The sequence below is a fragment of the Paramisgurnus dabryanus genome, chromosome 17 (assembly GCF_030506205.2).
Source record: "Paramisgurnus dabryanus chromosome 17, PD_genome_1.1, whole genome shotgun sequence".
Lineage (NCBI taxonomy): Eukaryota > Metazoa > Chordata > Actinopteri > Cypriniformes > Cobitidae > Paramisgurnus > Paramisgurnus dabryanus.
In genome coordinates this window covers 31889708-31910529 of record NC_133353.1, presented here as the reverse complement: position 1 = coordinate 31910529, position 20822 = coordinate 31889708, and the positions used below count along the sequence as shown (strand labels likewise).

Here is a 20822-nt window from a genome sequence, read left to right as displayed (position 1 = left end):
GCAAAAAGTGATTCATAAGTAATGTTATTTTTGCCATTTTTCAAAAGGCAAAATCCTTTATTCCAGAGTTATTCTACACGAATGATCAATTGTAAAACTGACGCCTATAGCATGTCCTTATTTAAACAGCAAGTGAGGCACCTGTGTTTCTGTTATTAGTTTTCCTCACCGGATTTCTTTTTAAATATTGACTGGAAATAGAAAAGAGAATGAAAAGTGAAATTAGGACACTCGTTCTGTCAAGCTTCATCATTTTTACCGTTTTGTACGCAGTCAGTGAAGCAAAAGCAGAAGTTGCTCTGTCTCATTGTATTTACCTCAAACTGGATTCAGTTTCTCTTTCAATCACTATAACGGTCCAGAACCGACGAACAGTCTGAAGCAGACGCCATAGGGCAGAACGCAAAGAGATTGACAGAGATAACCAGAAGGAGAAACCATTCGTCTACTGTGTTGATAGTGAAGCGAGCTGTCACCTGGCCGCAGACTTTCTTCAGCCCTAGGTTTGAATAATGTTCCTCTGAAGATGTTTTTGAGTTGTTGACACAGCTGGAGGAATAATAAAGATGTGTGTGTGTTGGCTATTAAGCATTTTATGATACAATGATGATTATAAACACCACGTTTTAAATATTGTAACATCTGTTGATAATTACTGTGTGTCTTTTGACATCTGTTAAAGCCATGGATCTCAAACATTTTACAAAGGCAGAAGAACCTAATGAGGGAAACAATAAATCTCACCACAGCACAGGTGTTTACTGATAAAACTAATATTTATGTAAGTGCACCTCAGGATTGGTACTGGTTCTCAAAAATCTATGCTGAAAACAAATCCCACAGGACAGTTGTCATTTGAGACGCATTTCGCTCTAAAAAATGCTGAGTAATTTGCAGCGTTGGGTCAAAAAAGGACAAACGCAACCTGTTTGGTTGTATTTTAACTTATGCTGGTTTGTTTCGGCCCAAAATGATGGATTGTTTTAATCCATTGTTCTGTCAAATGTATACATTTTTAGTTAGTTGAACCTATTGTCTAGGCTTGTTCCTTTTTTGACCCAACAGTGGGTTGAAAATAACCCAGTGTTATCTGGTCATTTAAATTTGTCAGTTAAATCACAAAATTAATAATTATTTAGTTTTTATTTTTAGAATTGTTAAAATCTTAAAAAAAAAATGCTGGCTTATTATTTACATATGGTTAGGAAAAATTGACAAACCTAACCATTGGGTTAGAAATTAACCTATGCTGCCTTGTTTTAACTCATTGTTCGGTCAAATGTAAACTTTTTTGGGTTTTTGGTTTGTTTAACCCAACATATGGCTTTGTCCCTTTTTTGACACAATTCTGTGTTGAAAGTAGCCCAACATTTTTATTGTATTATCTGGTCATTTTAATTTTTCAGTCAAATCACAATATTGTCACAATATTACTAATTATTTAGGTTGTTTTATAATGGGATATTTTTTAACCTATGGTTAGAGGAAAATGGACAAACCTAGCCAATGGGTTAGAAATTAACCTATGCTGTTGTTGGGTCAAATTAAAATTTTGTTTTTGTTTGTTTAACCCAACAGTTAACTTTGTCCTTTTTTGACCCAATTCTGGGTTGAAAGTATCCCGACATTTCTATAGTGTTATTTGATCATTTTAATTTGTCTGTCAATTTACAATATTATCACAATATTAGAAATTAGTTTTTTTTTAGAATTGTTAAAATGTTATACAAAAAAAAAATGCTGGGATATTTTCAACCTATGGTTAGGAAAAAAATTGACAAACCTAAACACTTTTTGAGTTCATTTAACACAACATCTGGGTTTTTCCCTTTTTGGCCCAGGGCCTAGGTTGAAAATAACCCAGCATTTTTAGACCCAGCATCTGGTCATTTCAATTTGTCAGTCAAATCACAATATTATCACAATATTAGCATTATTTTACTTTAGAATTCTTTAAATCATTTTTCAACCTATGCTTAGCACATAAAGGGACAAACCCAACCCTTGGTTAAAAATTAACCTATGTGGGCTTTGTTTCGACCCATGGTTGGGCCAAATATGCTAACATTTTCTGGGCTAATTTATCTCAACGTTTGTTAGTCGCTTTTTGATCCAATTCCAGGTTAAAAATAGCCCATCAATTAAAAATTAAAAATATTTTTCAAATATTGCCAGTGGGTGGAGTCAGGCTCTGACCAGGGGTTTAGTTACGCTTTAAATATAATTTCTTGCCATTTTTTTATGTGCCCCTCTGGTAAAACACTGGCCCCTCCTTGCCCCCCCCCCAGTGAAATTTGTCTAGAACCGCCACTGAGAGGGGACGAACTAAAGCCCGGTGCACACTGTGAGATTTCAGCCACGATTTAGCTGTCTGGAACAAATTTTGAAATCCTAAAAGATTTCTAGAATCCTAGGCTAAAATCTGCCATCTTTGATCGCTAGTTTGACATGTTCACAGACAGCCGATTAATGACCGTTGCGATCAAAATTATCCTCCGACAAAATTCTTGCAGTGTCAGAAATTTTGTGTTACAATCCTGCTGTGTGACATCTCCCTACGACAACCGGCAAATCAAGACCCAATAGAAGCACAGAACCAGATGACACAATTAGTGCGGCGACAACAACAAATCAACGCAGACAAATGTCAAAAAGAGCCAGATAGACTGTACTGCAGAAAGAGAAACTTGTGGAGTTATGGAAACATAAAGAGTGTTTGTACAATGTGTCATCGCCACTGTATAGGATAAAAATGAAGCAGCCTGGAGAGAAATCGCGCTGGAAATACAAATGCCAGGTACTCGTCTCCTTCGTTTTTTCTTCTTTTATGCTTGAGACAAGACATGATTAAAATGAATGATAGATGTTGTTTCGGTTTGCTAGCCTTCGTTTTAGCGTGTGTTCGCCCAGCCGTCGTCGATCGATGACGTAAAACTGCGGACGCGTTTGTTTGCGTGCGTCCGTTTTTTAAAAGTCTTTAAACTCGTACAGTCTGACATTGATGGAAAATGAGATCATACAGTGTGACATGGACTTAACTACGATCTTGATCGCACAGTGTGGCAAGCAACAATCCTAAAGGACTTTTTAAAATCGCACAGTGTATACCGGGCTTAAGTGTGTGGTGAGATCGTAACAAGGGCGTGGTGATCTTGAACCTGCTTACGTCACGAGTCATTTTTTGGAGCCACCATCCAATAGGAAAATTAAACTGCAGTAGCCACCGTTCAACCTGAAGAGGGCAGCACTCAGACGTTTTTACACCATATATTGTAGTATTGAAACACTTTATATCCAAATGTCAGAAAACTTACTAAAATCAATGAACAGCACTAATAAAGCCCCATTCTTACAGATCATTAACTAAAAAAAGTTGGTTTAGGGTTTAGTTACTCTTTAAAGAGATAGTTCACCCAAGAATGAAAATGAAAAACTTCATCTTTATAAATGAAAATGATCTGTCATCTTTAACTCACCTTCATGTTGTTTTAAACCTGTATGAGTTTATTTTATTTTGATATGAACACCACAGAAGATATTTTGATAAATGATGGTAAGCAGCACACAGCAGATTGTAACCATTGACTTCCATAGTAGGAAAAACAAATATTATGGAAGTGTTGTGATAAATGATAAAGAAGTTATTTTGATAAATTATGTATGGCTACAGTAAGCACATAGTTGATGGTACCTATTGAATTCTATCGTATTCGTTTTTCCTACTATGGAAGTCAATGGTTACAATCAGCTGTGTACTTATCATTTATCAAACTATCTTCTTTTGTGTTCATTCATACAGGTTTAGAACTACATGAGGATAAAAAAAATTATGATTTTTGGGTGAACTATACCTTTAAGTCATTTAGTCCGTTTTTTAACCTGTGAGCTGTATATGAGCTGTGTGGGAAGTCAATACTCCAAAAGAGGAATAAAACTCATCATTATTTTAATTGCATGAACCAATGATCAGTTTGGAAAGCACAACACTGTCCGAGTGGTACAGTATTACTGTAAACACAGTCAATTAAGTTTAAAGTGAACAGATGATACATATGATAAAACCTGATACCAATAATGGATCCAGTCCATGCTGTCTAAATGTATCCTAGTTTTACTTGGGAGGGAATGTGTTTTAATGCAGAAAACAAATAGTAGAAAGTTCAAAAATGTATTTATTTTTTTTAACAGACATTACATTTAAATTTACTGACTTCTACAGGCATCTTGTGATTTTCAAACACATCTACCAACGTTTTCAAGCCGTATTGTACTTTGGAATTATAATAACCTCTCTCTGTAACCTATCTCTAGATCCCGTGCTGCTAGGTTTCTGCTAAACGTGGCCATTCATCACTAGTGCCTCTGCCAAAGCATGATTTTTTCGAGAGAGATTTGTGTGGAGACTGGAGAGAACGAATTCGACCATGAAACCAGGTAAGTCAGAGAGCTGTCGACCTCTGCTAATGATGCTCACAGCGTAGCTGAGGTGACAAATCGGCTTTCTAACCAAAAGCATCTAGTGAGAAAACTGATGTAATGCATAGAGATTGCAGCTGTGTGTAGCATAAGACACGTTTGTATTGTGTTTTTAATGCTGTTGTGTCATTTTATTCATAAGCAAAAAAATGTATAAAGAGTCAAAAACATGATAAACTAAGGAGTGGAGAGAAGCAAAGAAACTAATTTGATTTAAATTTTTTAAAGTATAGGCTTTGTTCTTGAAGATGTTTTTCATTAACATTATTTTTAGAAGTAACTGGTTGAAACTGGTCTGTGAGCAATGAAATGTTTTAGAGGTCTTTTAAATGCCACGGGGGAATCATATGGCTCCTTATCTGGAAGGGAAATGAACCACAAGAGTATAAAATTGTCTTTTCTCTATGCTATTTTCCCACACAACATTAACAGAGAAAAACAAATTATAGAAACTAACTACATAATTAATGTTATATTATACCATTACACATATAAAACTCAAATCAATGTAAAAATGAATAGTAATATAGTAGTAAACATGAATTACTAATTTAAAGTTATTAAAATAAATGAACTGCAAATTTGTGTTACACTATACTGAAAAAAAATCCTTGTTGCACTTAAATTTTTAAGATTAATACAATTTTATTTACAATTCATTTCTGCTATCTTTGTAAGAAGTTGCTATAAATTATAAAAATAAAGTTGAATTAGCTTTAATTATTTCAACTTTATTTTTATAATTTTTTGCAACACTTGTCAATAAAGTTCATTAAATTAATTGTAATTTCAAATTGATTTAACTTAAATATTTAAGTGGTAAGACTTCTCTAAAGGAATTTTGGTTTTAATGACACGGGAAACACAGGATATTGTATTTTTACTAGAGAACTGTAAAACAGGAACAATAAAATAAATAAATACAACTGAGCAGCAAAACGTTGATGGGAAGCATCTAAAAGCTGCACATTTCTTTATGTATTCCTATAAATGTTAACCTTGATAAAAAAGATTTAATGTTTATGATAATCATCCTTGTTTTATATCACTCTCAACCACGTGTACACAACCTAAAAAACCATTTCCAAATGACAGATTATTTAGCAAATGTGATGGTTTGCACTTAATGTCATTCGAGTGGACCTTCAACTAACAGACGGCCTCATCTGTAAATCCCCCGTACAACTGAGCTAAACAAAAGACGACAAACAATTTACTCCCCACATAATTATTTACCTGAGCTGCTGGCCTTCAATATGTTTGTTTATCTCCCAAAATGAACCGACTCCCCTTAGACCTTGGGTTTGCTCTCGACCGCACAATAGCCTGAACCAGGAAATTAAAAAATCTCCCGATAATTTGAAACAGGAGGAAAATTATTACAGTCTTATTGACGTGCCAGCAGGGAACAAAATACCTGGCACTGAAAGGAATTAACAAATAGGATTTAGGGCTCTATTAAAACGATTTAACCGCATGGTCTAAAGCGCATGGCGCAGGTGCACTTATGGGGTGACCGAATTTTGCTTTTGGTCCAGAAGGGTTGAACCCATTCTCATGGATGTGTTTTGGGTGTAACATGTAATAAGCTAATCAGAATATTATCTTCCATTCCCTTTAAAAGCCAACTGCGCTTGCACCATGCCGGATTTGTTATTTACAATGTGGAATTGGCAAAAGCAAAGACTAAATGATTCTGGAAACCAATTTCATTCATTATTTGTCAGGGATAGGATTACAGAAACAAACGTCAATGCTGAAGCATGGGACAATGGATACAAGAGGATTAAATAGGGGAGCAAATCAAGAGGGGAACAGGTGATATAAATCAAACAATAATGAGGAGAGGAAGACAAGGGAGCGGGGTAAAAGAGACAAGACACAGGGAACACGTGGTCCAGTAAACCAATACTAAGACCACGTGAACCCACACAAAACATGGGTCTGTCATGATTCTGCCACAAGACTAGATAAAACAAAGGACAAGATGGCAGAACCATGACAGAATCCCCCCCTAAAGGAGCGGCTTCCAGACGCTCCCCAGGGGAACACTAGACATGGGACAAGACAGACTGACAGATAGACAGACACCAAGAAAACATGACAAATAACATCAATGGGACACAAGAATACAATACAAGAGGGTTGGGGTGACATAATAAAAACAACAAACAAGGGAGGGGGGGCGGAGGCAAAACAGTGTTCACGAAAGGAAGTCCAGGTAGGGTGGAGCAGGGTGGGCAAGGGGTCTTGGGTTCAGGGGTAGTGGAGGGCTTGGGACGAGGAGTCCGGGCAGGCTTGGTGGGGATCCTGGAGGGAACAGGCTTGAATGGGGATGCAGGCTGGGAAAGGGGAACAAAAGGAGGCAAGGCAGGGTTCCAAGGCGTGGTAGGGGTAGACAAGGGAGCAGACGGGGGCGAGCCAGGACTCACAGGGTAGGAGAGAGGGTCAAGGGAGGACATGGAGACAGTAGCAGGGGACCAGGCAGATGAACAGGACGACAGTGCAGGGGAGGAAGCAACAGAAGGAGCCAATGAGACAGGGGGCGCTGCGTCCGGCAGCGGAGACGAGACAGGGACAGGGGGCGCTGCGTCCGGCAGCGGAGACGAGACAGGGACAGGAGGCGCTGCGTCCGGCAGCGGAGACGAGACAGTGACAGGGGGCGCTGCGTCCGGCAGCGGAGACGAGACAGGGACCGTGACAGGGGGCGCTGCGTCCGGCAGCGGAGACGAGACAGGGACCGTGACAGGGGGCGCTGCGTCCGGCAGCGGAGACGAGACAGGGACCGTGACAGGGGGCGCTTCGGCCGGCAGCGGAGACAAGACAGAGACCGTGACAGGGGGCGCTTCGGCCGGCAGCGGAGACAAGACAGAGTCCATGACAGGGGGCGCTGTGGTTGGCTGCGCAGACGGCAGGGGCTGCAGCGGTGGCTGCGCAGACGGCAGGGGCTGCAGCGGTGGCTGCGCAGACGGCAGGGGCTGCAGCGGTGGCTGCGCAGACGGCAGGGGCTGCAGCGGTGGCTGCGCAGACGGCAGGGGCTGCAGCGGTGCAGTAACGGGCTGTGGAGCGGAAACAGGGGTGATAGGAGCCGACTGAAAAGCCGAGGGCCCCTTCCTCCTCTTCTTCCTCCTAGGCCGGGACGTCGGGGCTGAGGAAGGAGGGGTGGGCGTAGCAGAGGCCGTGGCAGGCTCTGCGGAGGACCCCTCGGAGGCAGACTCCCAAGAGGCCCTCCGCTCACGTTTCCCTCGGAGGTCGGCAGACTGGACTGAGCTCACAGGGACCGGAGTGGTGAGCGCTGGGTCCTCCCGCGTCACCACTCCGATGACGAGACCCTCCGGGATAGGGGGCAAGGTAGGTGGGGGTACGGCCTTGACTGAGGCCCTGAGCTCCGGCCGGTTACTGATATACCGAACCATGTCCTCGAAGCCCAGGTACCTCATCATTCTCCGCTCCCTTGGTTCGAGGGGCTCCTTGAGGCAACTACAAAAAATTGTCATAAGTTCTGCCTCATTGAAACCGGAGCCCCTCGCTGCCTGAATAAACTCGCTGGCGAAGGTCCAAACATCAGCCTCCTCCTGGCGGAGGCCGAACAAAATGTGTGCCTGGTGCGCACGCTGGGCTTTGACCGCGCTGTCTGCTGGGTTCAGTTCTGGCTTCAGCATTCTGTCAGGGATAGGATTACAGAAACAAACGTCAATGCTGAAGCATGGGACAATGGATACAAGAGGATTAAATAGGGGAGCAAATCAAGAGGGGAACAGGTGATATAAATCAAACAATAATGAGGAGAGGAAGACAAGGGAGCGGGGTAAAAGAGACAAGACACAGGGAACACGTGGTCCAGTAAACCAATACTAAGACCACGTGAACCCACACAAAACATGGGTCTGTCATGATTCTGCCACAAGACTAGATAAAACAAAGGACAAGATGGCAGAACCATGACATTATTATTGCAAATAGGTAATTCTGATACATGCCATGACTATCCATTATGACCAACCCAAACTAAAGCCATTTGTGGTGTAGTCACAAAATATTTGATTTATTTATCATGTTCATGGACATGATTTTTCTCTTTTTTTCGTGTTATTGAGCACCAATATCTTTTTTGTGTCACTCCACGCTAATTTCTTTAAATTGTTTTTCGTGTTCTCGAGCACGACTTTCTGTTTCATGTAATTTTATGTATTGTATGTTTTTTTTACCTTTGTCACGTGGAGTAGGGATTAGTACGACTTTCTGTTACATTTCAAACCCCAACCCTAACCCCAAGCGACAATGGTTTAAAAGTAAAAAAAGCCTAAAATTCAAGAACTAAATGTGGGGACACATTTCAAGTGAGAGCAAGGTTACATCGTGTTACCTTTAAAGATACATTGTTACAGTTCCCTTTCGAGGGAACTCACGCTGCGTCTGCAGTGACACTTCGGGGATGCCTCCAAAGGTAAGTGCGTCTGAATGTGTATATCAAATTCAACCAATGGTGAGGCTTAACGACAAAGATAGGGTGATGCGGGAGCCAGGAAGTATATCGCTATCTGAAATATTGCCAAAGACGGCGTTACAGGGACGCAGGAAGTATGGCAAGGGAGACGCAGCGTCTCGTTCCCTTCTCAGGGAACAACAGTTACATACAAAACACGAGATGTTTTCATGTGTCAAATACAACTATGCAAAAAAGCATTTTGCTATAAATCAACATTCGCATACAGAAGATATAAGCATTTAAAGCGAACAGTTTAGCATGTGTGCTTAAAAAGTCTAGAATTTTTATGATATTATCCTACATTACACAAGGAATAATATGGATAAAAAACTTCTTGCATAAAATAGATTCAAGACCTGTATCTATGTATATTTTCAAAAACTTCCCAAGTGCATTTGTTATTTAAACAGCGTAGTGCAAAAAGGGAAAATTATAACTGCGTTGGGCTGAAACTAGCAAAAAAAAAAACTTGCATTGCGCCGTGTGTATGATAGAGCCCTTAAGGGGGCGTGCACACCAAAGCTTTTATTAGATTCAACTTTGGGTGAAAAGCTCCACTCGTCAATGTCAGTATTCACACGGCCATCCAATCACAGTGGAGGATGGGTGGGACATTACCACAGCAACCAACCGGCTCACAGCTGAAGTATCAGAGCTACAAAGGCGCTCAGCTAAAGAAAGCTGGCACTCAGCTGAGAAACAGCTGGCATTCGGCATTCCCCAGGCGTTTTTCCGCCACGTTTAAAAGTTTTGGTGTGCACAGCCCCTAAGTGTTACTGCTTACTTCAAAGTGCTTCACGCTTAGTAATGTTCACAGTGATTTTATTAGCACATGGGGATGGGATACTTTAATGGTAGTAGTGATTTTATTGTGAAGTGTTTAGTGTTTAAATGTTCCTGTAAACGATGCATAAAGAGAAATGCTGATTGACTGTTGTGAATAAAACTGTTGAACTGTAAATAAAACAGAATAAAGACACCAATAAACAGAGAGGTTCAGTCAATTTATAGTCCGACTCCATTTTTGGCTCTTGTACCCTTTTCAGCAAATATGTTTGAATAGCTTTGGTCATAAAAAAACAGGACACTTAAACTGTAATGGGTGAGATTTTAAGAAAAACTAAGCAAATGACTTCCATGTCATCCTCTTGACATGCTACAAATCCCCTTTTAGAATTATTTTATTAAATAAACTCAAAGTTGTGATCACTGCCACTTTTTATAAATCCTCTTTTCAGAGTTTAAAGCAAAAAAGGCCAAAATGTCTTTTACGTTATTTTTAAGCCTTTTTAGAAGTGCCTATGACCTCAATGCATCTGACCTCATACAACACAGATGGGACAAAATGTACCTCAAGGGTCATTCTCTAACACATCATCTCAACCGGTATGTGACACCTGTTCTTCGTTCTCTAGATCTGGAATAAAGAGGGAAAGGATGTTCTTTCATCTTTGCACTTTGAAAGGTTTGATGAATTATTTGAAACGGGGACTCATGCTTTAATGTTTGGGTTAGGTTAGTGTTAGACCCTGGTCATGGTGTATGTGATTTTTTTTCATGTGATATTACATAAAAAAAATGCTGTTCAGAAAACATTAGCATGAGGGCTTTTGTATATGAGATCTATGGGTTCGAAATGGCTTTCTGGGAAACAGGATATTGGAGGATCAAAATAACAAATTGATAAAATCTTGAATTTCTCATAGCATGTGTTCTTTCACACAGGGTCCAGACACTTTTAAGATAGTGATCAAACTCTCAGGTCTTCCTGTGAAGTGATTTTATTCCTCACTGACATTCTGCGAGAAACCACTGATATTTGAAAGCTACATAAAAATATCTCCGTCATGAAAGCTATTCTCAAGACACCCGCAAGATTTACTCAACCATATAACTTAAGTCCTTGCAACAAATGGAAGATGATGAAGTGTAGAAGTTTAGAAAGAAGAAATAAAAAGCAAACAAAAGACCTCTTTTGCAAATGATGAAAATCCACATATATTTCAACTGTAATCATGCTGTGCTCTGCTTGTCATTTAGATAAAGCCACTCATTTCATAAAAGGCAAAAAGCAGATTATATATATAGCGTGTGCTTAAAGTCACAATGAAACAGATGTAGCAATTGTCGTATTTTCCCCGCCGTGACATACCGCGTTGTGAAAAAGTGTTGCACCCTCCCCCTCCAGATTTCTTATGTTTAGCATATTTGTCACACTTTAATGTTTCAGATCATCAAACAAATTAACATATTATTCAAAGATAACACAAGTAAACACAACATTAAATGTATGAAAACTAAATCCAAAACTACATGGCCCTGTGTGAAAAAGTGTTTGCCCCCACACCTGTTCGCAATCAAGAAATCACTTAGGGAGAACTAATGAGGACAACAGGTGACATGGGTTAAACAATAAGGATGAGGATGACAAGGGAGCGGGGTAAAAGTGACAAGACACAGGGAACACGTGAGCCGTTTCTCAATATGAGTTCTTGTCTGTACTTGTGTTCTTGTGGACTTGTGAAACGTCATCAGTCGCGACCCAAGTACTGTTCCAATTCAAAGTTCGCATCAAGCCCAAGTTCACATAAAATCCCCGGATGTGTTCTCGATCCGCCCATTTTATCGAGGATGCATCAGAGGAGACTTGTGTGGACTTATGACAGCGAAGTTTCCCAGAATGCATTTCGCGTCAGGAGTTCGTTCTTCCGAGTCTGAACTTGCAAGTTCGAACTACGAAGGACACAAGTCCGAGTTCGGCATACTTGGTATTGAGAAATGGCTGTGGTCTAGTAAAAACAAAACTAAGACCACGTGATCACAACACAAAACATGGGTCTGTCATGATCCTGCCACAAGACTAGGGCTGCGTCCAAAACTGCATACTGTATAGTAGGTACTGAATAAGATGAACTTGCCGTTAAAACAGTAGGTTCTGTATAGTATGAATCCTGGTAGTATGAATGAGATTCGGACGTACTACATCCGCCATGTTGCTACATCACGTGACATTAGGGTGGCCATTCGTGCCAGTTCCGCCGGACACGTCCCGAACATGTTTTCGGGTTCGTTCTCCGGAAGTCACGTTGGTCGACCGCATACGTCATCAAGGTTTAATATTTCGGGTTTAATTTCAAAAAAGCAACCGTTACATTTCAAGGTAAGAATGAAACTACAATGATTGTATGTCTTAAAATAAATAAATCTTAATTTTCGAATGTGTTTTAACTGAAATGTGGGAACCTTGATGACGTATATGCGGTCGAGCAACGCGACTTCCGGAGAACGAACCTGAAAACATGTTCGGGACGTGTCCGGTGGAACTGGCACGAATGGCCACCCTACGTAACATACGTCGTCATCACGTCATGTCATTCCAGCGCGAAAACAGCGGCATGCCTATTCTTCTTCTTCTTCGTTGGATAACTCCTCTCCAGGGGTATCATGGGATAGTGAAGTGACCATCGTATGCACACTGCAAAATCTAACCGGAAGTAGTAGGTCATCCGGGTCCTTTTCGCATACTGTTTTTGGAATACTATGTATTTGGACATACTACTCGCCTCGCCTACTGCATTTTGCGTACTATATAGTATGAAGTAGGCGTTTTCGGATGCAGCATGCATTAAACAAAGGACAAGATGGCAGAATCATGACAGAAATCTATCAGTCTGGAAAAGGTTATAAAGTCATTTCTAAAGCTTTGGGACTTCAGCGTACCACAGTAAGAGCCATTATCCACAAATGGCGAAAACATGGAACAGTGGAGAACCTGGAATAAAAGTAACATTGCATTTCAGAAAAAGAAGATCATACCAACATGGTCGTGTGATGGTCTGGGGCTGTTTCACTTTTCAAGACCTGGAAGACTGCTGTTAACCAAAAAATCTTGAAGGACAATGTCCAGCCATCTGTTCGTGACCTCAAGCTAAAGCAAACTTGGGTTCTGCAGCAGGACAATGATCCAAAACACACCAGCAAGTCCACCTCTGAATGGCTGAAGAAAAACAAAATGAAGACTTTGGAGTGGCCTCGTCAAACTCCTGACCTCAATCCTATTCGAAAATAATGAATCTCAAAGTTTAGTCAAAACTACCACCCCCCTCCACAAAAAATTTAGTTTTTACTTGCAATTTCATAGTGGCTTTAAGGAAAAACATTACATTAGAGAAGATGTTTACATGCTGGTATTAAAAAGATTTAATGTAACCCAAACCCTTGATGTTTAAAGCAAACTAGTAAAGATAGCATAAATACTATAAGAGTTCAATTCAATATATAATGTAAACAAACCAAACATGAAGACAAATGAGCATTATACCTCCTTAAGGCACTTTTCACACCACAACTTAAACAATAACTATACAGATGAACAATATTATTTTCAGAGTACATGATTAAACATTGCAGCAAATTAAAATCCATGCAAATTTAAGCTGCAGTGAGCAAGCTCACAAATTTTGCATTTAAAAGTCGTCTAATAGCACATACACACTGTGAAATGACAGCTATTGTTTGCCGCGTAACGTCATTGTATGGTGTGGATGTTACTGTACTTATAGTTAAGTTATTTTTGATGTGTAAACGGGCCTTAATCCTTTAAGTAATTAATGATGATATATGAAATAAACAGCATGATCTTGCGAGAATTTGTAGTTGGCTAAGTCATATGAATTCATACGAAGTGATTTTGCACTAAATGAATGGTGTGATTGTCATAAAAACAATTATGAAACCCCGCATCTACAGTAATCCCAACGTCACAGGGGCAAAAAAATTTAACAAAAATTTACAAATGTGTTCATACAAATTAATATGGATTAGTTGCCTCGTAAAATTCGTATTTTATAATTAATGAGATAGTGTTGGAAATAAAACGACAAATACAATCTCAGTACAAAAGGGTTGTTAGACCTGAATTGTTTAACACCATTTCCAGCAAGCAGATTAACCGTCAGTGGTTGAGGCGTATGCGCCGTTCCAAATATCACACTCCCAAAAATTAGTTATGCTAAAAATCAAATACTTCGTTCCAAATTTGCCATCATTATTCTGATGTGAAATAGGCCTTCTCTGAAACACTACAGGATGGCATATATTTGACAGAAGGAGCACATCAGATTCTTCACAGACCTTAATTAACACTTCCACACCATTTCAACATTCAGACATTTTTTACATATCAAATTACCTCTGTCTTTCTTTCCCAAAAACCTGATTACAGTGTGCTAATGAGAGACAATCCCAAATTAACTACTTTTGGAAATGTACAAAAAGCGTGGCCTGAGATTTGGCATGGTATCATTGAGACAAATCTTTTCATTTCGGTCTTAAAAACAGCTTCGTATTTTCATAAAAATGAACAAAAGGATCAATTCTAATGCTTATCAAATGTCTTTTATGAATCTGAATTAACATGCATTGTTTTCCTAGTCAAAACCAATCTCATATTTACATTTAAAGTGTGTAACTTTTCTGACATTAAAATGTTTTCTTCTATTTCGGATCATTAACTAGCTTTTTGTGTAGCATAAACACCAAAGTACCCAGACGCATGTTTAACCGAAAAATGCCTTTTTACATTTAAATGAAAATATAATTATTAAAAAGTATTACCTTTATTGAAAGCACATTGAAATTAAAAATCTCTTTTACAAAAGCAACCTGGCCAAGATGGTCCACAACACAATTCACGTAGGTTTAATAGATAAAGATAAAAACACACAACTTTGAATAAAACAAACAAACAAACAACAAAATGTACATGTTGACAGCACAGTCCAGCCTCAGTAAGTCATTCAGATATTGACTTTGTGCAAGGTCTCACATTTTGCTTCGGTGTAATGGTCAGGATTTACAATAATTGGTGCTAAACCATTTTCCAAGGATAAGGTAAATGCCCTACAGCTACATGAAATTAATAGATTACTCTATATATCTAAGAAAATCTCAAATGTCACACATTTGAAATACCACTGCAGGGCTTGGCAAATCATTCATGTAGAGCTTGTGAAATAACTCAGACACATCATATAGAAGTCACATGAGACGTGTACTTCAACCTTCAATCTTTGTCTAAACTAAAGACTTGATTACTTTACAGTTAGCCCCGCCCCCGACTTAAGGGCGATTTATAGTCGTGCGTAGGTCCTACGCCGTAGCTGCGTAGCTCTGCGTAGCCTGACGCGCACCTCACAAAATTTCTAACAGCGCGTCGTCTCTACGCGGACCGCAAGCGCTGTGATTGGTCCACCAGAACCCCTCCCGTCAGGTAAACAAAACTGCGTCATAGGTATTTCCGTTTGAGACGGTGAAAACAAAGATGAGCTAAGTTGAGGAGTGATTTAACTCAAACTGCAACATAAGTCGCTGTTTATTTACTTCCATCATTGCTGGTCTTCTCAAATTATACACAAGTTGCTATTTCTTCTTCGTTTCTGGGTTAACTTGCTTAGCTTCTTCTTCTGTGACGACTTCTGCTGCTACTGTGGTTACACGCGTGATTACTGCCAACCAGCGGTTTTGCGTGTGTTTGCACGTCGACGCGGACGGCGACCCAAAAGTATAAATGAAAACTGACGCGGAACCTACACTGTAAAAAAATTCCGTAGAAATTACAATGTTATTGCAGCTGGGTTGCCGGTAATTTACCGTAGATTTACATTTATGTAATTTACTGGCAAGAATTTGTTTAATGTTCAATCAATTTTAAATATTAACAAGTATTTATCTTTAAAGAATAAAACTATACAATAACAGCCTCATGCAAAGCATTCTGGGAACCAGAAGTCATCATCAACCTTTTTCTGTTTTTTGCTTCAGATTTTGTTTCCCAGAATGTTTTGCTTGATGCTGTTTTTTTAGTTTTACTCTATAAAGACAAAGACTTGTAAATGTTTAATGTTCATTTAACTTTGAACAAAATGTTGCCAGTTAAAAACATAAATTTAAATCTACGGTAAATTACCGGCAACCCGGCTGCAATTTCTACGGATTTTTTTTACAGTGTACGCTGTAGGACCTACGCACGACTATAAATCGCCCTTTAGTCTCAAGTGGGTTGCACGTCGGGCAAGAAGCACTGCATCGCGTCGCGCCATGTATCAAAAAATCAAACACATTATTTTCTATTAATGTACACACGCCGGCGGCGTCTAAAGGTGGCTGTCGCTGTGACTCTGGATGCTGCTTTAATCCCTGCTGCACCACCGAGCGCCATCATATTTGTCCAAAATCGTTAACGATTACCATAGGCTGCTAACGCATATTTTGCATCTGGAAGTAGACTCTATCTGACTAAGCTCTCACCATTGAATGTGCACGTCCGGTGCGATACCTGTGAGTTATCCTACACTTGACGCAGTGCTTCTCGAACCCCTTCAGCTGGATGAACGGCTGATGCATACGGCACACTTATTTGGATACACTTCAGCAGCTTCAAAGTCGTCCTCTGATTCGTTGAATTATACAGGATTTCTGGAAGATGTGTGTCGCCTTCTTTAACTCTTTTCCTGCCACAGACAAGTTAACAAACGCTTCCCTGCCAATGAAAAGTTTTTATGGCAATCCATATTTCCACTATTATACCAGGTGGTGCTCTTACCCAACTTATAAAACCCAGAAGCATCCACTAACTGTGCATTCACACCAGACGCGGAAGAGGCGGAAAAAAAGGTGCTATCGTTCGCATGTAGTTGGACGCTTGAACATTTTGAGTTTACTCGCTTTATTCACATGTAAAAAGTGGCACGTGAAATTCTAGTCATTCGAGACATTCATGCGTAAATTTGCGTCATGGGAGTAGCTAATATAGCTCAAATTATGCAAACATACTTAATTCCTATAAAAGTATGAAGATGTCTCGTGTAGCGATGATGATTGTCCTCCATTGTTGTTGTGTTTTTCTGCCTCCGCTCCCTTCCTGTAATCACGTCACTGCTCGAGCAAGCCACTGATTGGTTAACACGGCAAAAATCCGGCAAAGTTCAGATTTTTCAACTTGCATGGATCACGCGGCAATTTGTGCGAAACACACCTTCGGCGCATTCCATGCCAGTTGGGCTTTTTGCGCCGCAGGATGCCATTTGTCTCTTTGCATTGACTTAACATGTAAATCACTTGCGCTTGCCGCCTCTTCTGCATCTGGTGTTAATGCACCATAAGGACAAACAGTAAAATTGTATTTTGATAAAAGAGGTGATAAAAGAGAACAAATGAAGGTAGGATAAAACTTTTTTTTGAAAGCTAAGGGTCTGTTCTTTAATTTGATATTGTATGTTTATATGTTTAAAGAAGAGCATTCTCTGGAAGGCATTACAATTTTGTGAAAATCATATAAATGCTGGCGCTGACTGGCAACTTTTTAACAAAAAAAAGCTGGAAACAACACAAAGCCAAAAGTCTTTAAAAGACATCCAAAAGTTTTGCTTGATGGAATTAGTGGAATCGAAAAGAGATATTTTAACATGTTTAACATGAATTTAATTGGAATTAAAAAGCATTACTAATTGTGAATGGTGCACAAGCCTGAATCAACTGTTATGTTATACATAATATACTTAGTCTGGTATATATTTATTCCTATTAATTTCCTATGATGTAGTCTAAGTGGAGACAAAGAGACAAGACAGAAGAAATGTCATGTGTGTTTTAGACAACCCATTCTCACCAAAAAGCGTACAAATGACACGCAGTGTGATTATCGTGCAATAGATACGCCAAATTCCGATTTTGCGTGCATATGATACGCCAGTCCTTCCCATTCACTTATATGGCGAATCGTTTCGTGACGTTTTATTTATTGTTTTCTCATTTGTTTTCTGTTTTTTTACCATTTTCGCTTGGGTTTAGAGTTAGAACAACTTTTTGTTATATAAAAATGACATCCTAACCCAAACCCCAACTCTAACCCCAACTCCAAGCGACCATGGCTTAAATATAGATAAAAACTTAGAGAAACCTGTATATTAAATAACCTGCTTAAACAAATGTGAAATCTAACCCTAAACCCAAGCGAAAATGGTTTAAAAAACAGAAAACAAATGAGAAAACAATAAATAAAACGTCACGAAACGATTCGCCATATAAGTGAATGGGAAGGACTGGCGTATCATTTGCACGCAAAATCGGAATTTGGCGTATCTATTGCACGATAATCACACTGCGTGTCATTTGTACGCATCTTGGTGAGAACGAGTAGGTTTTAGATGACCTCAATTTCATCAGGATTGAAAAACACCTTTGAATATTCCTTGGACTTATTGACTTGTGCCCAGTTCTTCACCTCTTCTTTTCTCATTCATAAAAGTGACGCTGATGAAGATTCCTCACTAAACTCCCTCAGCAGCTGTCGCCGCTTATTACGCTAGTGAGCATGATCGGGTTCAAGAGGTGTTACTTTAACTGACACATAGCATGACTCACACAGCATCCAGCCAGATCAATGCTTTAGTCCCATCTTCCCAAAAGGCCCTTCGTGAAGACCTGAAAAGAATCAGGTGGGTTAGAGCGAATCAACCGCCAGACTATTTTATTTATAGGGAGAACTGAACAGGAATGCCAATTGTGAGTGTTCATAAAGAACTTGCTACCATAGGTAGGGGAGAGCGGGGTAAAACCTAACGGGTTTTGGCTCAATCATTTAAAAAATATTTGAGTTACATTTAATTATATTTTTACACAGGCAACACACACACTTCTCTGCTACAAATGAACATGTAAAGTTTGTTTCTAGTACTTACCATTCTTGGATAATTACACCAAATGTGACAGAAGTGCAAACGTTACAACTTACCCCATTGGTGGGGTTCATTGTAACAGGCAGGGGGTTAGTTGTAACACTTGCTAAAAATTAAGTTTGCAGGCAAATATTTCAATCCTATTTTGTCTATATACTTTAAGTGGATATTGTTTATATATCTGTCTATAATAGACCGGTATCCACACTGTATTCATTCATCCAGACCTTTTCTAACAATAGTTCAAATATAAATGGATACAAATGTCTAAATATGTGAGAAAAAAATCTTATTTTTTATATGTGACCCAGTCTGTAATAACCATACTACAGTTTCAAAATCAAATTGAGAATGAGCATCAAAGTCTGATTTTAGCCATTTATTTCATTATGATTTCAATCTTTGACGTGACCTTTTTCAATCAATATTAAAGATATGAACAAAAATAAATTTCACACACGATTTTTTTATAAGACGGGCACATTTATTTTATTGGCAACCAGCAATCATTCGTGTGTAGTCTATTTAAAACAACGGCAAGAATTCTGCTAACGTTAGCGGTTTTCATATCGTAAGTGCTGAGGGGTTTGTTGTAACACAGTGTTACAATTAACCCCGCAGCGTCAAAATATTTTCAAGCCCACCAAAAAAGTTGCTAAGAGCTGCAGACATATTTCAAAACGATGCTATGTTTTAGTCAACAAGACACTGATTAATATGACTTTGCATTGGATTTGGTATCTTTCACACCCAACTTAGAAACCAAAAAAACATATGATGAGAAAATTTACTTACATTCCACCAAAACACTTGTTCATTAATAACTCACTGGAAAAACATTATACATTTCCAATAATTTGCGGGAGATAATCTTTTGGCAGCATGAAAAAATACCGGAAAAACAAAACCCCATGCACCCCTATTTTATATCTGTTGTAATTCGGGTGCTTTGTATTGGATTGGATTGTGAGTAGCATTATACCAATAAATTAAATTGAGTTAAATTTCAGTACAAAAGTCATCTTGCTTGCCAACTGTAGTTAACCACATTTTCATAAACTTTATGTGCAGTATTAAAAACTCTAAAAAAAAGGCAGACAGTTGTATTTTTCTACAGCGTTAACATAGCTAAGTCCTGGTTACTAAAATAAGTGGTGTTTATTTGTAGCAAATAGAGGCAAGATTTTAAGTGACTTTATCTGTAAGGTTTTTAATAATAGTTTTCGTGGTAATATATTTTGAACAGATAATGCGAAAAAGAGTTCTTCAAAGAAATAGGAGAGGATTAAATGGATTTGCAGCCGTAGTATTTTTTTTTTTTCATTTTGGTCCTCCGGGATTTAATTTACACATAGAGGCATTACTAAGCTTACCACAGACTCTATAGCTTCAGTCCCTGAACCACATTAAGTGCACAACAGATGCTATTTGAAAATAGCAGACAGGATAGTGATAACTTTCTCCTTGCAATTTCCTCTGAGCATGGCCATCTCCCAAGGGAATGAACCCAGCTGTGAAACAAGCTGCATGTGTGTATGAGCAAGAAAGTGAGAGAGAGATAACCAACACTAGTTGTTACATCATGGAACAATAGTTTGATGGAAGCTTCTTTTAATGCGATAATAGTCTCTCATTCATCCTGGTTCTTGTCTGGCCTTTTTTGTGCTCCGGCATTACATTATTGTGGCTGAAAAGTAGCTTTAGTGGCATTTCCATTTGATTGAACATTAACCTATCGGAGGCTTACAGTCCACAGCAGTCTTTTTTGCAATTGAGTTTGTCAGTTAATCTCATGTGGGGTTCATGTTCTTGTGTTCCATCTGAGGTATTTTTTTAATTGTTGGCCTGATTTGTAATCAATTTGTTATCATTTGTAGGGGTGTGACTACAAGGCTACATATTACTGTAATGCGTTTACTTGTTTTGATATTTTGTTTGAACCAATTATTGTTGCATCATCATTATTATGTCATTTTAAAGGTTATTGCTCACTTGGGTGTATTTTTACTACCAAAAACATCAAATTACTTCATTATCAATTAGCAAATTAATTGAAAGGGACAGTCCTAGATTAGTTCAAACATTTCAAAATAATGTGATTTTAGTTTCCCATTCATTTA

The 20822-nt window shown here is 39.0% G+C and overlaps 1 long non-coding RNA gene across 1 annotated transcript in view; it reads left to right on the top strand.

Annotated features, from left to right (window-relative positions):
* Window positions 1-364: 364 nt before the first annotated feature.
* Window positions 365-20822, top strand: part of LOC135778325 (uncharacterized) — a 43753-nt gene continuing 23295 nt past the window's right edge. Inside the window, exons 1-2 of the long non-coding RNA XR_010544529.2 lie at window positions 365-503; window positions 4312-4434. This is a non-coding gene — a long non-coding RNA (uncharacterized lncRNA). The remainder of the gene's footprint in view (window positions 504-4311; window positions 4435-20822) is intronic.